At 37.9% G+C, this 15,386-nt stretch overlaps 1 pseudogene; it reads right to left on the bottom strand.

Moving 5' to 3' along the window:
• Positions 1 to 14,135: 14,135 nt before the first annotated feature.
• Positions 14,136 to 14,727, bottom strand: LOC136163149 (integrin beta-1-binding protein 1 pseudogene; annotated as a pseudogene).
• Positions 14,728 to 15,386: the final 659 nt, after the last annotated feature.

Here is a 15,386-nt window from a genome sequence, read left to right as displayed (position 1 = left end):
GAATTCACCTATGAAGCTATCTGGCTCTGGGCTTTTGTTTTTTTGGGGACATTTCTCATCACAATTTTGATTTCAGTGCTTGTAATTGGTTTGTTTATAATTTCCATTTCTCCCTGGCTCAGTTTTGGATGGATGAACTTTTCTAAGAATCTTTCCATTTCTTCCAGGTTGTCTATTTTATTGGCATATAGTTGTTCATAATAGTCTCTTATGATACTTTGTATTTTTACATTGTCTGTTATAACCTCTCCTTTTTCATTTCTAATTTTATTGCTTGAGTCTTCTCCCTTTTTCTGTTGATGAGTCTGGCTAATGATTTGTCTATTTTGTTTATCTTCTCAAAGAACAAAGTTTTAGTTTTATTGATCTTTGCTGATAGCTCAGTTGGTAAATAATCTGCCTACAATGCAGGTGACTCTGGTTCGATTCCTGGGTCAGGAAGATCTGCTGGAGAAGGGATAGGCTACCCACTCCACTACTCTTGGGCTTCCCTTGTGGCTCAGCTGGTAAAGAATCCGCCTGCAATGCAGGAGACCTGGGCTTGATCCCTGGGTTGGGAAGATTCCCTGGAGAAGAGAAAGGCTAACCACTCCAGTATTCTGGCCTGGACAATTCCATGGACTATATAGACCATGGAGTCACAGAGAGTCAGACACGACTGAGCAACTTTCACTTTCATTGCTTCCTTCATTTTTTTTTTCATTTATTTCTGCTCTGATCTTTATTATTTTTTAACTTCTACTAACTTTGTCTTTTGTTGTTCTTCTTTTTGCAGTTTCTTTAGGTGTATGATTAGGTTGTCTATTCAATATTTTTCTTGTTCTTTGAGGTAGAATTGTATTGCTATAAACTTCCCTTTTAGAACTGCTTTTGCTGCATCCCATAGGTTTTCAGTCATCATTTCTCATTGTCATTTGTTTCTTAGGTATTTTTGATTTCCCTTGTTATTTCTTCAGTAACTGGTTGTTTATTTAGAAAGGTATTATTTAATATCCATATATTTGTGGGGTTTTTTTTTTTTTTTTACAGTTTTTTCTGTTGTTGATATAAAGTCATTATTAACCTTCAATATATTTGCTGAAGAAATCTTTCAAATATATAAACCTTCATGTATCTTCTAAGCCTTAGAATTTAAATGCACTGATATTTATTATCCCTGTTAGCTCTTGAAATGACCAATAAAATTTGACCATTAGTATTTTTAGTCTACATGATAGAGAGAATGATTCTTACTAAAGTTGTTAATAAAAAATCAGAGCTGGAAATAATTTTTTATTCTGTGAGCCATTTTCTGAGTATCTGCTTTGTGCTAGGCACCAGGAAACAAAAGTGAGTAAAATGTGATTTCCTATCACCTGTACCTTAGACCACACTCTCAAGTACTGAAAGATTACACCTTTCCAAAAATCTAGGTGGCAGCTTAACTTATTCTGCTCCTTGCTTACTCCTGGGGTCTGGAGGTCCTAGCCTGCTATAAACTTCAGATAAGAAAGATAGGTATGATATTCTGTTAATTTTCCCTAATAGCATCTAATTTAATCAAGCTTATAGGCATCCTGTCTAGAGGGTCTGTGCTTGGGAATAATGATTCTAAAGTTTTTCTACTCACAGCCTATTGCAGGTCCCCTCATGCACTAATCACTCTAAAAGACTGCACTCAAAATTAAACCACAAGCTTCAAGTTCCTCATCTATTTTCCAAATGATAAACATTTGCTTCCCACTGCTATTGAGAAAGAAATCTAAGTCTATAGGTATCTTAGCAAGTTTCTATTAAATAAACAGAACACTAAATGTGAGTAGGGAAAAATCATCATAAGGAGTCCCTCTCTTGCTTTTTAAAGTACTTAAACATTTTGCCATTGGTATACTTGTTCAGAGACTTAGTGGGTCCGCCGGATTGAGTCAGTATTGATGAAAACTTGTCAGAATCATTTTCCAGTTCAGTGTTCCCATTCAGCTCTTGCCCTATTTGGTCATGTGCAGTCATCCTTGCATTGCTGTCATTTCTTCTTCTTCTTCTTTTTTTTTCATCCAGGCAGAGATAAGTTTCTTCTCTGAAAAAAAAAAATTATTTAGTCATTTTAAATTCTTTCAAAAAATCAGCTAGCAGTTTATTTTTGGCTTGAACTGATACACATTGCTTAGTAGTTAGGAAAATAAAAATATATAACATGGAATTGGCAATGAGGATTCTGCCCACATCCCTGATGAAAATGTAGAATCATGGCAGTAAGATTTTTTTACAGAAAGCTCTTAATTTTGCACCCCAGTAGAGGCTACATGATGGTAGTGGTTTAGTCGCTAAGTCTTGTCTGACTCTCGCGACCCCATGGAACAGTAGCCTGCCAGGCTCCTCTGGCAATAGGATTTCCCAGGCAAGAATACTGGAGTGGGTTGTCATTTGCTTCTCCAGGGGATCTTCCCAACCCAAGAATCGAACCCAAGTCTCCTGCATTGCAGGCAGATTCTTTACTGACTGAGCTATGAGGGAAGCCCAGAGACCACATAGGAACTTACAAGTGGCCTGTGTAATAATGTATAGAATCTTTGCACTTACACACTGTACTGAAACATGAGAGAGAAAGAGATTTAAATTACTAATATTTCAAAAACTCTGCTTGGAGCCAAGTGGTATTGTGATGACAGAAGCAAAATAGCTAACCTAATTTAGGTATTACAGCAACCCTTGATCTTAAACAAGGCAATGACAGACCATGATAGGAATATCAGCACTGTTTTTGGCTGACTTTCTAAACTATAGCCAATACCATTTTGGATCAAAGTGTATCAGGAGCAATAGTATGATTCTCATTCTTATGTATGGTATGAGACTGGGAAAATAGCCAGGGGACAATGCATCCTTGTGCAGACACAACATCTCTGAAAGGTATATTACCTCTTAGTGGGAGGATGTGACAAAAAGTGAAATCTTCTTTGTACTGTGAAAGAAGAGTGGGCATCAAGAAATCAATTAATTGCCTAAAGGTGATAATGAAACTCATCCTGAAGCAGTCGGCTACAGATTGAATCAGTCTGGAAAGGATGACAGCCAGCAGAAAATGTTATTCTTTGGTTTCCTTGGGCTTACACATTTTAGTTTCAGCAAATAAAATGAAATTATCAAGGTGAAAGCCTTCACGGATAGCTAAGAATGCAAACGATAGAATTCACTATTCATTGTTGAGGTGAGAGTCACTTACTAATGATCCCCACCCCCTTTTTTTTAATGAAGCCTTATGTGATGATAGGGAAAATGAATTGTTTCTATTCATTTTCTCCTTTGAACTTATTTTCCCCCCATTCTTGGTAAAATCTTGATAGAGTATATTCCAGTTTAATCAGTGTCAATAATAACACTCTGAAATTAACCAAACTTTACTCAAACACACATAAGCAGTTTATATTTGAGAGATTAATAAATCAATTATTAAATTAAATATAATTTATTGTTCAGTTTTAATACAATCAACCATTTAGGTTTTATTACATTTTAGTATAAAATCATTATATTATTATTTTAGGATCACCATATTTACCATAAAATAGTTGTTCTCGTTCAGTTGCTAAGTTGTGTCTGAATCTATGTAACCCCAAGGACTGCAGCACACCAGGATTCCCTGTACTCCATTACCTCCCAGAATATACTCAAACTCATGTCGTTTGAGTCAGTGATGCCATCCTACCATCTCATCCTCTGTCACCCCTTTCTCTTCCTGCCCTCAACCTTTCCCAGCATCAGGGTCCTTTTAGGTAAGTTGGCTCTTTGCATCAGGTGACCAAAATATTGGAGCTCCAGCTTCATCATCAGTCCTTTCAATGGGTATTCAGGGTTGATTTTCTTTAGGGTTGACTGGTTTGGTCTTCTTGCAGTCCAAGGGACTCTCAAGAGTCTTCTCCAGCACCACAGTTTGAAAGCATCAATTGTTTGGCACTCAGCCTTTTTTGTGTCTTAACTCTCACATCCATACATGACTACTGGGAAAATCATAGCTTTGATTATATAGACATTCATTGACAAAGTAATTCAGCAAAAGTAAATCAGCAATTTACTCTGATTTTTGATATGCTGCTTTAGGTTTGTCATAATTTTCCTTCCAAAAAGCAAGCATCTTTTGATTTTATGGTTGCAGTCACTGTCTGCAGTGATTTTCAAGCCCAAGAAAATAAAATCTGTCACTGTTTCCACATTTTCCCCATCTATTTGCCATGAAGTGATTGGACTGATGCCATAATCATAGTTTTCTGAATGTTGAGTTTAAGCCAACTTCTTCACTCTCCTCTTTCAGCTTCATCAAGATACTCTTTAGTTCTTTGCTTTCTAGCATTAGAGTGGTATCATCTGCATATCTGAGGTTGTTGATATTTCTCCCAGCAGTCTTGATTACAACTTGTGATTCATCCAGTCCAACATTTTGCATGATGTACTCTGAGTAGAAGTTAAATGAACAACCTTGACACACTCTTTTCTCAATTTTGAGCCAGTTCATTGTTCCATGTCCAATTCTAACTTTTGTTTCTTGTCCTACATACAAATTTCTCAGGAGGCAGGTAACATGGTCTGGTATTCCCATCTCTTTAAGAATTTTCTACAGTTTTTGTGATCCACACAGTCAAAGCTTAAGGTTTTAGCTTACTTAATGAAGCAAAACCTGATGTTTTCTTCTGAAATTTTCTTGCTTTTTTAAAATTTTTTTATGATCCAAAAGTTGTTGGCAGTTTGATCTCTGGTTCCTCTGCCTTTTCTAAATCTGGCTTATACACCTAGAAATTCTTAGTTCACATATTATTGAAGTCTAGCTTGAAGGATTTTGAGCATTGCCTTGCTAGTATGTGAAATAAGCACAATTGTCCTGTATTTTGAATACAAAATTTGAATACAAATCCTTCGGCATTGCCTTTCTTTGCGATTGGGATGAAAACTGACCTTTTCCAGTCCCGTGGCCATAAAATTACATTATTACTAAAGTGAAGTTACATCAGTAATCAGCTTTCTGTGTTTTTTTCTTCCTTTAGAATTTAGTATATATTCTTTCCTCTTAGAAATAAAAAATAAATGATTATATATGAACATTGAGTTTTATATGTTATAAAATGCTATTTTCTACTTTCTAATATTCTGTACTTACAGAATATTTTCTTAACTATATATGTGTCTTAGTCTTGCATCAACCTTTTCTTAAATAAAAGGTTGACTCCAATTGTTTTCAAGCTGTGTTAAAAATTACTTTGCACCAGGCAAATTTGTATATATATATTGCAATCATGAAAACAGTTACGGTAAATGAAAACTACTTACTCAAAATAATATTTTCTTAGTTTCTTCCCTCATGAATCTGCATCTTGAATATCAGTGGCTGATTCTAATCCTATTTCTTTTTTAGTGTTCATTTAAATGTCTTTTTTTATAAGGTGTAGGTAATTGTTCTTCAAAAGTCCCCATGAGGACTTCTGCACTCCAAAAAATCCCCAACATGTGTGCTCTACTCTTTATTTGGTTTCCTATAGTTCTCCTTAAGCCTGGTTCTTGATTCCTCTCACCTCTCTAGGACCCAATCCTAGAAAAAGACTGCTGTCTCTGACTGCCTGTGGGAAACTCATCCATCTACATTGCCATGCTAAAAAATGGGAGTGCATGCTTTCTCCATTACCTTTTATCCTCGAGCAGCCATCACTAGAAGCTCTATATTATTTCTCAAGTTCATAATCTTCAGGGCAAGTACACACCAGTTATATGTTTATCCCCAAATCCCAGAATTCAATGTTAAGCTCCTTCAAATACTTTTACCATGCCTTACTCTCACTGCCACACCAGGCTAGAGGTACGAAGTTTTGCACAAAATAGTTGTCTCTCCATTTTATAAATTTCTTCAAGTTTCCAACAACTAGGTTTGGGAAGGACCATTCATCTCCTCCATAAGGAAAAATAGAGAAATTCTTCATATTCCTCATAAAACCAAATCCCAGTAATACTTGCTTAACTTTTTTCCAAGCATAATTTTTTTTTAATTTTTTTGCTTACATAAAAGATTGAATTATTAAGTAAATGTCACATGATGTTTGCCAGATCTTTTTAGGAAAGTATCTGACTTAATTTGGAGGAGAAGGAAATTTAGTTCTCTCTTTCCTCCCTATTTGTTCCTCTTGATAAAATTTTGAGTCACAAAAAGTCTCAACTGAAATTACCTTATATATTAATGGAATATGATTCATTTAGACTTACCATTCAGACAATTATTATAATTTAGCTAGAGCATTTTCATGATAACTTGGACAAATTAATAAGCTCTCACCTTGTTTTTAGCATGATACTAGATCAAATGGATAAGGATAACATAGTGATGCTTCATTTGGAGAGTCAATATTTAAACATATAATTCAACAATTACAGAAAAAACAAAGAAATACTATTGCTATAAGCATGCTAAGAGCAATTTAGTGTTTGAAGAAGACTAGAAAAGATGTAGAATATTATAATCATAAAAATATTTGAAATTAGCTTAGACCTTGGGAGATACAGAGAAACATGGGCTAGTATAAAGGATAGATCAATTCTGAAGCTGTGGGAATAGCAAGCCAGTGGAGTTGGCGGGCATGGCACATGGATATAGAGGAGAGTAATTTGACTAAATTCCAATAAGAGTATTGAAAAATAATAGGGGGTATAATTTTGAAGAGGAAAGAGGGAGACCTATTAGGGGAGATACTAATTAACATAAAAATAACTTGATAGAGCTATTAGAGTACTTAACTTGTAGGAAGTATAGAAAAATGACAATTTAAGGAATGACCAGCTAATTTTCTAAGTATATTCTCACAAAATTAGGAAAGAAATTAACTAGGCAATTACAACCACAATGACCATACTCTGCTGAGCACATATTAAGTAAAAACTTAGTGACAGATAAGGTGAGACATATGAAAAATATATGGTAATAATTTCCTTCAATGAGTTTTTGTATTCTAACTAATATTGCTATTGTTTAGTCATGTCCAACTCCTTGTGACCCCAGGGACTGCAGCATACCAGGCTCCCTTGCCCTTCAATATCTCCTGGAACTTGCCCAAGCTCATGTCCATTGAGTCAGTGATGCCATCCAACTATCCTGTACTCTGTCATCCCCTTCTCCTGCCTTCAATCTTTTGCAGCATCAGAGCCTTTTCCAACTTTCACATCCATACATGACTACTGGAAAAAACATAGCTTTGATTACATGGACATTTGTTGGTGAAGTAATGTCTCTGCTTTTTAATACATTGTCTAGGTTTGTCATACCTTTCTTTCCAAGGAGCAAGTGTCTTTTAATTTCATGGCTGCTGTCACCATCCACAGTGATTTTGGAGCCCAAGAAATAAAATCTGTCACTGTTTCTACATTTTCCCCATCTATATACCATGAAGTGAGGGGACCAGGTGCCATGATCTTAGTTTTTTGAATGTTGAGTTTTGTGCCAGCTTTTTGACTCTCTTCTTTCTCTTTCATCAAGAAGCTCTTTAGTTCCTCTTTGCTTTCTGCTTTAAAGATGGTATTATCTTCATATCTTAAACTGTTGATATTTTTCCCAGCAATCTTGATTCCACCATGTGACACATCCAGCTAGCATTTCACATGATCTACTCTGCATGTAAGTTAAATAAAAAGGGTGACAATATATAGCCTTGACACACTCCTTTCCTGATTTGGAACCAGTCTGTTGTTCCATATTTGATTCTAATGGTTGCTTCTTGAACTGCATACGGATTTCTCAGGAGGCAGGTCAGGTGATCTGGTATTCCCATCTCTTTAAGAATTTTCCAGTTTGTTGTGATACACACAATTAAAGACTTTAGTGTAGTCAATGAAGCAGAAGTGGATGATTTTCCGGAACTCTCTGGCTTTTTCTATGATCCAACCAATATAGGCAATTTGATCTCTGGGTCCTCTGCCTTTTCTAAATCCAGCTTGAACATCTGGAAGTTCTCAGTTCATGTACTATTGAAGCCTGGCTTGGAGGATTTTGAGCACGACCTCACTAGCATGTGAAATGAGTGGAATTGTGTAGTGGTTTGAACTTTGGCATTGCCGTTCTTTGATATTGGAATGAAAACTGAACTTTTCCAGTTCTGAGGACACTGCTGAGTTTTCCAAATTTGCTGACATATTGAGTTCAGCACTTTAAGAGCATCATCTTTTAGGATGTGAAATAGCTCAGCAGGAATTCCCTCACCTCCACTAGCTTTGTTTGTAGTGATGCTTCCTAAAGCCCATTTGATTTCACATTCCAGGATGTCTGGCTCTCAGTGAGTGATCACACTACCGCAGTTATCCAGGTCATTAAGATCTTTTTGGCATAGTTCTTCTGTGTATTCTTGTCACCTCTTCTCAATATCTTCTGCTTCTGTGGGGTCCATACAGTTTTTGTCCTTTATTGTGCCCATCTTGTCATGAAATGTTCTCTTGATATCTCTAACCTTGAAGAGATCTTTAGTCTTTCCCATTCTATTGTTTTCCACTATTTCCTTGCATTGTTCACTTATGAAGGCTATCTTATCTCTCCTTGTTATTCTCTGAAACTCTGCATTCAGATGGGTATAGCTTTCCTTTCCTCCTTTGTCTTTCACTTCTCTTTTTTTCACAGCTATTTGTAAGGCCTCCTCAGACAACCATTTTGCCTTTTCACATTTCTTTTTCTTGGGGATGGTTTTTGGGAACAGTATTCTAAGTGAGTGGTTGATAAACAAATGTTTCCCTCTTAACATGAAGGAGTCTAGATATTCCTAAAAATAATATAGTTATGTATTACTCTATTTTTAAGGAAGAAAAAAATATATATAGTGTAGAGTAAAAAGTATTATCATAAATTATTTATCATCAATTCATCAAACAATTGTTGAGTACCCATTCTATTCCGGAAAGTGTTTTTAGAAAGACAAAGCAGGGTAAAAAAGCATCATCTCCGTCCTACGGTATTTCCATTTTCATGTGGGTACCTGGTGGCAGGAGACATGTGAGGATGTATATCAGGTGGTGCTAATACATGATAAAGGGCAGCAGGAATACCAGGACAGAGGAAAAGAATCAGTGTTTTTATTTAGGATATTCAGGAAGATGCTAAGATCAAATTTAAGCAGAGTTCTTAAAAACCTGTAATGAATAAAGTGGTGGTGGTTTAGTTGCTAAGTTGTGTTAGACTTTTTGCAACCCTATGGACTATAGCCCACCAGGCTCCTCTGCCCATGGAATTGCCTAGGCAAGAGTACTGGAGTGGGTTGCCATTAACTTCTCCAGGGGATCTTCCTGACCCATGGATTGAACCTGAGTCTCCTGAACTTCAGGCATATTTCTTACTGACTGAACCGCAAGGGAAGCCCAATGAATAAGATACATTTTTATAGACACTCTAGGCAGAAAAGATAGCAAATAAAGAAATCCTGACACAGGAGCTTAATCAACATGTGTGAGGGGGAAAAAAATTCAAGAAAGTCACTGTGTCTGGAATGAAGAGAGTGAGAGAAGAGCAGAGAGTGACGGCAGAGGAAAAAATGTCAGTATTCTGGTCAATGTGTATGTGAATGAGAAGTCCAAGATAATTTATAACATGCTAAGTCTTGTAGGTCATTGTGAAGATTTTTTTGCTTTTATTTTGAATGGGCTAGCAGGGCACTGGTAGATTTTAATGAAAGAAAGAACTATGGAGATCATTCTGAAGATTATCAATAAAGATCAAGTGAGAGTTATGACCAAATAAGACAGCAGATTAAAAAGCAGAGACATTACTTTGTCAACAAAGGTCCGTCTAGTCAAGGCTATGGTTTTTCCAGTGGTCATGTATGGATGTGAGAGTTGGATTATAAAGAAAGCTGAGCACAGAAGAATTGATGCATTTGAACTGTGGTATTGGAGAAGACTCTTGAGAGTCCCTTGGACTGCAAGGAGATCCAACCAGTCCATCCTAAAGGAAATCAGTCCTGGGTGTTCATTGAAAAGACTGATGTTGAAGCTGAAACTCTAATATTTTGGCCACCTGATGCAAAGAGCTGACTTATTTGAAAAGACCCTGATATTGGGAAAGATTGAAGGCAGGAGGAGAAGGGGACAACAGAGGATGAGATGGTTGGATGGCATCACCAACTCAAAGGACATGAGTTTGGGTAAACTCTGGGAGTTGGTGATGAATAGGGAGGCCTGGCATGCTGTGGTTCATGGGGTCACAAAGAGTCGGACACGACTGAGTGACTGAATTGAACTGAACTGAGATCATTAATGACCTTGGCAAGAACTGTTTAGAACTATGGGAAGAAAAAATATTGGGGATTTATTTGGGGGTGAAAAAGATGAGGGGAACAAGGGAAAACAAAAATAGATAACTCAAAGTATTTACGTTACTAGAAGTCAAAAATTAGGAGAGGAGCTCAAGGGAAGATGGCTTAGAGAGGTGTGCATAGGTTTTTTTTTGTCAGGTTTAGGGGGTATATTTCTCTGTTTTTTAAATAATTTTATGGCCATCAACCTCAAAGGAAACTTGATACATTTGTACAGATACAAGCTAGTATGCAGATGTGGGAACATACAGCAGTTTTCTGATGATCACTTCCATTTTCTTAGTGAAACAAACAAACAAACAAAAAATTGAAGTTTGAAAAAGTGCTTAAAGAGAGAGAAGAAAAGATGAAGTGGTTGCTGAGGAAAAAGATTGACTGGATTAGACACGCGTAGCAGAACTGCTAGGCAGTATCAAGGTTCCTTTGTGAAGGACAGTCATAAAGTCAAAGTGAGACCAGTCAGCATGTGTTTCTCTCCTGTCACAGTCGACTGCCTTGTTTGTATGTGAGGAGGAGAACAAAAGGCTGGACTTCTGCAGTGCTGACCTCCATCTCTATGGAAGAGGAAGAATAAAAGAATTAAGAATATATGCATTGGAATGATTTTAATGAAAAGCCATGGAATCAGAGGTTGATAATCAAGAAGGTGCAGGCATAATGGGAATAGAATATGGGGAAATATAAGATCAATGGATTTTAGGTCCAGGTGGACAGAAAGATGCTTTACAACTGAAGTACTCTGAGGGAGTGGGTTGGAAAATCAAATGTGATTTTTGGGGAAAGGAGCGCTTCACATTGAAATACCAAAAGGTTTACAGTTTGGTGGTGGTTTCCCTGATGGCTCAGATGGTAAAGTGTCTGTTGCAATGTGGGGGACCTGGGTTCAATCCCTGGGTCAGGAAGATTGTCTGGAGAAGGAAATGGCAACCCATTCCAGCACTCTTGCCTGGAAAATCCTATGGACAGAGGAGCCTGGTAGTCTTCAGTCTATGGGGTCCCAAAGAGCCAGACACGACTGAGCAACTTCACTTTCACTTTCTTATAGTTTGGTAAGTATGAGATTTAAGCAATAACTTCAGGAGGAGATAGCTGGGGTAGTTTGACATACTGAGAGAATCCTAGGTATCAAAAAGGTTATCTGCACTGTAAGTACAAATAATAATTAAACATAACAGGCTTAAGTCTCCCTGTTGAAAATAAAAGAAGACAAGTCTTCCCTCTCCCTATATTAGAATAGCTACTTTGGAAAACTTGTAAGTTCTTTCTCTGTCTCTTTGGGCTGTATATAAATATTTTCAGAAATTGGACAAGCCTCTTCCCAGGTATGTGACTCAGGGATGCCTTTATCAAGAACCTCAACATATATGGTAGGGTAGCAGCCTAACTTTAATGGATGTCTTGCTCCATGTTGTAAAAGTATATCCTGTCATAAAGATACAGTAACTTTGTTTTTCCTCTTGATAGAGTCAGTTAACACCAGTAGCAATTACCAGATGAATTTGGGATAAACTGTACTTGAAAATAGTGCTGCTCAGGTTTCGTATTGGAGGACAAGTTATCGGTTATCTTGAAAACAAGTAAATAATGGGCTTTACCTGTTTGGCTATTTAAAGAGTGACATGTCTTTCTGTCCTTGCAATCTCTTAGCAGATTGCTAGTAATATACATCACATTCTGGTTTAACACTTATTCAGTAGTAAAACTTTTTTATACTACTCTTGTACTCCATAGTTCCCGGTGGCTCAGAGAGTAAAGAGTCTGCCTGTAATGCAGGAGACCTGGATTCGATCCCTAGGTCAGGAAGATCCCCTGGAGAAGGAGAGAAGGAAATGGCAATCCACCTCAGTGTTCTGGAAGAGCCCGGCAGGCTACAGTCCATGGGGTCACAAAGAGTCGGACATGACTGAGCAACAAACACTTCTGTTGTATTTCTTCAACAGCTTGGTTATTAAAATCATGGAGAACCATGACAATGAACCATGATTCAAAATCCTTCAGGAATATAGAATGACCTAGACATCTCTAGATGAGTACAACAGGGAGACCGGGGTTTCAAAACTATATTGCATAGGTACACATCACACCTAAAATGTGATAACAAGGTGGTATTTTCTATATGGTCATTGTATCTAATATTTAGAATTAACTACCTGTAAGTTTGACTGTGTGGCTTTGTATGGTTAAAACTGCAGAGATGCACATTATGAAATAATAAGTCAGAAATGTTTCCTTACATGAAGAATTAAACATCAATAAAACAACAATTCAAGAAATGTCACAAGCCAGTACATGAATTATTGTCAAATGAATTGTACAGACAATTTGTGCTGTAATTTCAAAAAATCAAAGAGGTCACAAATTTAATGAGTTGGAAAGATTTTTGTAATTAATATGTATGGAGCATACTCTTTATCAAATCAAAAGGATCATGACTAAACTAGCCTTCAAATAGCACCCAGAATGGGACATATACCCCATAGGGGCTTAGTAAGTACTAATTATCATAATATCAAAGAGTGAGCGGCACCTCATCTAATTCAGCCCTAAGGCATCAGGCTTAAGCCATCCTAGATAGATGACAGGGTGTCTGAATTTGAAACCCTTCCTTGAAAAACCTATTTAAAATAATTTCTGCTTAAAACCTTTTCTTGTTTTAAAACCTATCCAATTTTCTGGGCAATTACTACAACTTAGCATGTATGCTACCCGTACGTGCTAAGTTGCTTCAGTCATGTCCAACTCTTTGCAACCCTATGGACCATAGCCCACTAGGCTCCTCTATCCGTGATATTCTCTAGGCATGAATACTGAAGTGGGTTGCCATACCCTCCTCCAGCGAATCTTCCCAACCCAGGGATTGAAACTTTATCTCTTCCATCTCCTGCACTGACAGGCAGGTTCTTTATCACTAGCACCACCCTGGAAGCCCTACTATTGCTACATTTGTAGACAGTTCAATCATAAATGTTATTTTGCAGTTCTAATCATTTGCAGTTCTCTTTAGTGAATTCTTTTTCTCATGTAATAGATGTCAGAATCAGATATAGATCCAGAACTCAAAGTCCTGGCATTTATTCATTCATGCATTTATTCATTTATTTATTCAATATGTATTTTTGAGTATTATATTTATTCAGTTCAGTTTGGTCACTCAGTCATGTCCGGCTCTTTGGGACCCCCTGGACTGCAGCATGCCAGGCCTCCCTGTCCATCACCAACTCCTGGAGTTTGCTCAAATTCATGTCCATTGAATCCGTGATGCTATCCAACCATCTCATCCTCTATCGCCCCCTTCTCCTCCTGCCTTCAATCTTTCCCAGCATCAGGGTCTTTTCCAATGAGTTAGTTCTTCGCATCAGATGGCCAAAGTATTGGAGTTTCAGCTTCAGCATCAGTCCTACCAATGAATATTCAGGAATGATTTCCTTTAGGATTGACTGGTATGATCTGCTTGCAGTCCAAGGGACTTTCAAGAGTCTTCTCCAACACCACAGTTCAAAATCACACCACATTATATTTATTACCACATTAAAAAAACTCAAACTTTGAAAATGAAAATATCACATTTCTTATCTCACAGTTACAGTGGGTAAGATATTTGAGAATAGTTTAGCTGGATGATTCTTTTTGTTTGTTTCCACTGTTAAATAAGACACATTTTAATTAAAAAAATACTAATGACTGACATTTTATAGATTGCATTTTCTTCAGAAAATCAAAAGCAAAGGATCACTCATATTTCCATAAAAGTTCTTCACTGCAGATTGGAAACAGAACTATTGAGGAAACAGCTGAACTTTCACATGAAGCCTACTTCCCCCTTAATTGCAGAATTCAAGGTTTCTCAGATGTCAATACAGAGTCAAAAGCAGTTGGTAAAACTTTGCAGATTACTTGTGCTTGTTCCAGGCTGTTGCACTGGTAAACCCACAGGCTGTATTCTTGGTTGCCTGCATCTGTGGTCTTCAGAGTCAGAAAGCTGTTTCCTACCTCAAGACCATCATGGAAACACACCATCCGGATGATTAAATACAGAGCGAGCCTATGCAGAACACCATACTGATCTGATGTGGATACTTTTATACTGTACTTGGAAACTCCCATAATAAATTCTTCCTCCAGAGGAACAAAGGACAACTTTTCATCTTGCTGGGCAATAGCTATATAATTTATCAGGTACAGTGGCCCTTCCAACTTTTCCCCTCCGAAAATTTCAGTTTCCCAGTGGCACCAACATTATTCGCAGTTCTGCACAGGTGTCCGAATTGTTGCTTTGTCCTCTGTTCCTGGTGGAATCGGTTTCGAGGCTTGCCACGGTGCTGGACCGTGACAGCCCCCAAGGCTGGAGTCTACCAAGGCTCTTGGTACTGATTTCACTGCTCTGGGAGCTGCTACTGCTGTGGTGCTTTTTGCCTTTACGAAACATCTTCCACCATCGCTTGATCCACAGGTGCTCCCTGCAGAATTGAACGCTATACTACCGTCTTCAAAGGTTCCACAGGCAGTGTCTGCACAGGTAGTGTCCTTTCACTCCGACATAGTCAATTCTTGACGGAAAAGCAAGGTACCTGAGAAATCCCATGGACAGAGGAGCCTGGAACGCTAACAGATCATGGGGTCGCAGCAGAGTCAGACGCGACCGGGTCATTCCCCTCCATCTGCGCTCCTGGTTCAGACACCCTCTGCAGGGCAGCCAGAGCCTTGGCAGCCACTCCGGTTCTAGCTGGATGGTTCTTTCTTAGGGTCTCTCAAGAGATGTCAATCAAGATATTAGCTAGTACTGAAGTCAATTCAAAACTTAACTAAGTTCTGCTTCAGAGCTCGCACACTTGTCTGTTGGTTGGCATGTCTCAAAATGTTCCCCCTCTAAGTTTATTCTTGTATCTCTTTTGGGCTGCCTCAGAATATACAGCTGATTTCTTCCAGAAGCTTGTGATTTGAGAGAAAGTGAGAGAGCATCCAAAGCAAAAGCCACAATCTCTTTTATAACCTAGTATTGTAAATGATGGAATTCCCGGATGGCCCAGTGGTAAAGAATCTGTCTGCCAATGCAAGAAGCTTGGATTTTATCCCTGGGTTGGGACG

Source organism: Muntiacus reevesi, chromosome 1 (assembly GCF_963930625.1).
Source record: "Muntiacus reevesi chromosome 1, mMunRee1.1, whole genome shotgun sequence".
Lineage (NCBI taxonomy): Eukaryota > Metazoa > Chordata > Mammalia > Artiodactyla > Cervidae > Muntiacus > Muntiacus reevesi.
This window is presented reverse-complemented; position numbering and strand designations above follow the sequence as displayed.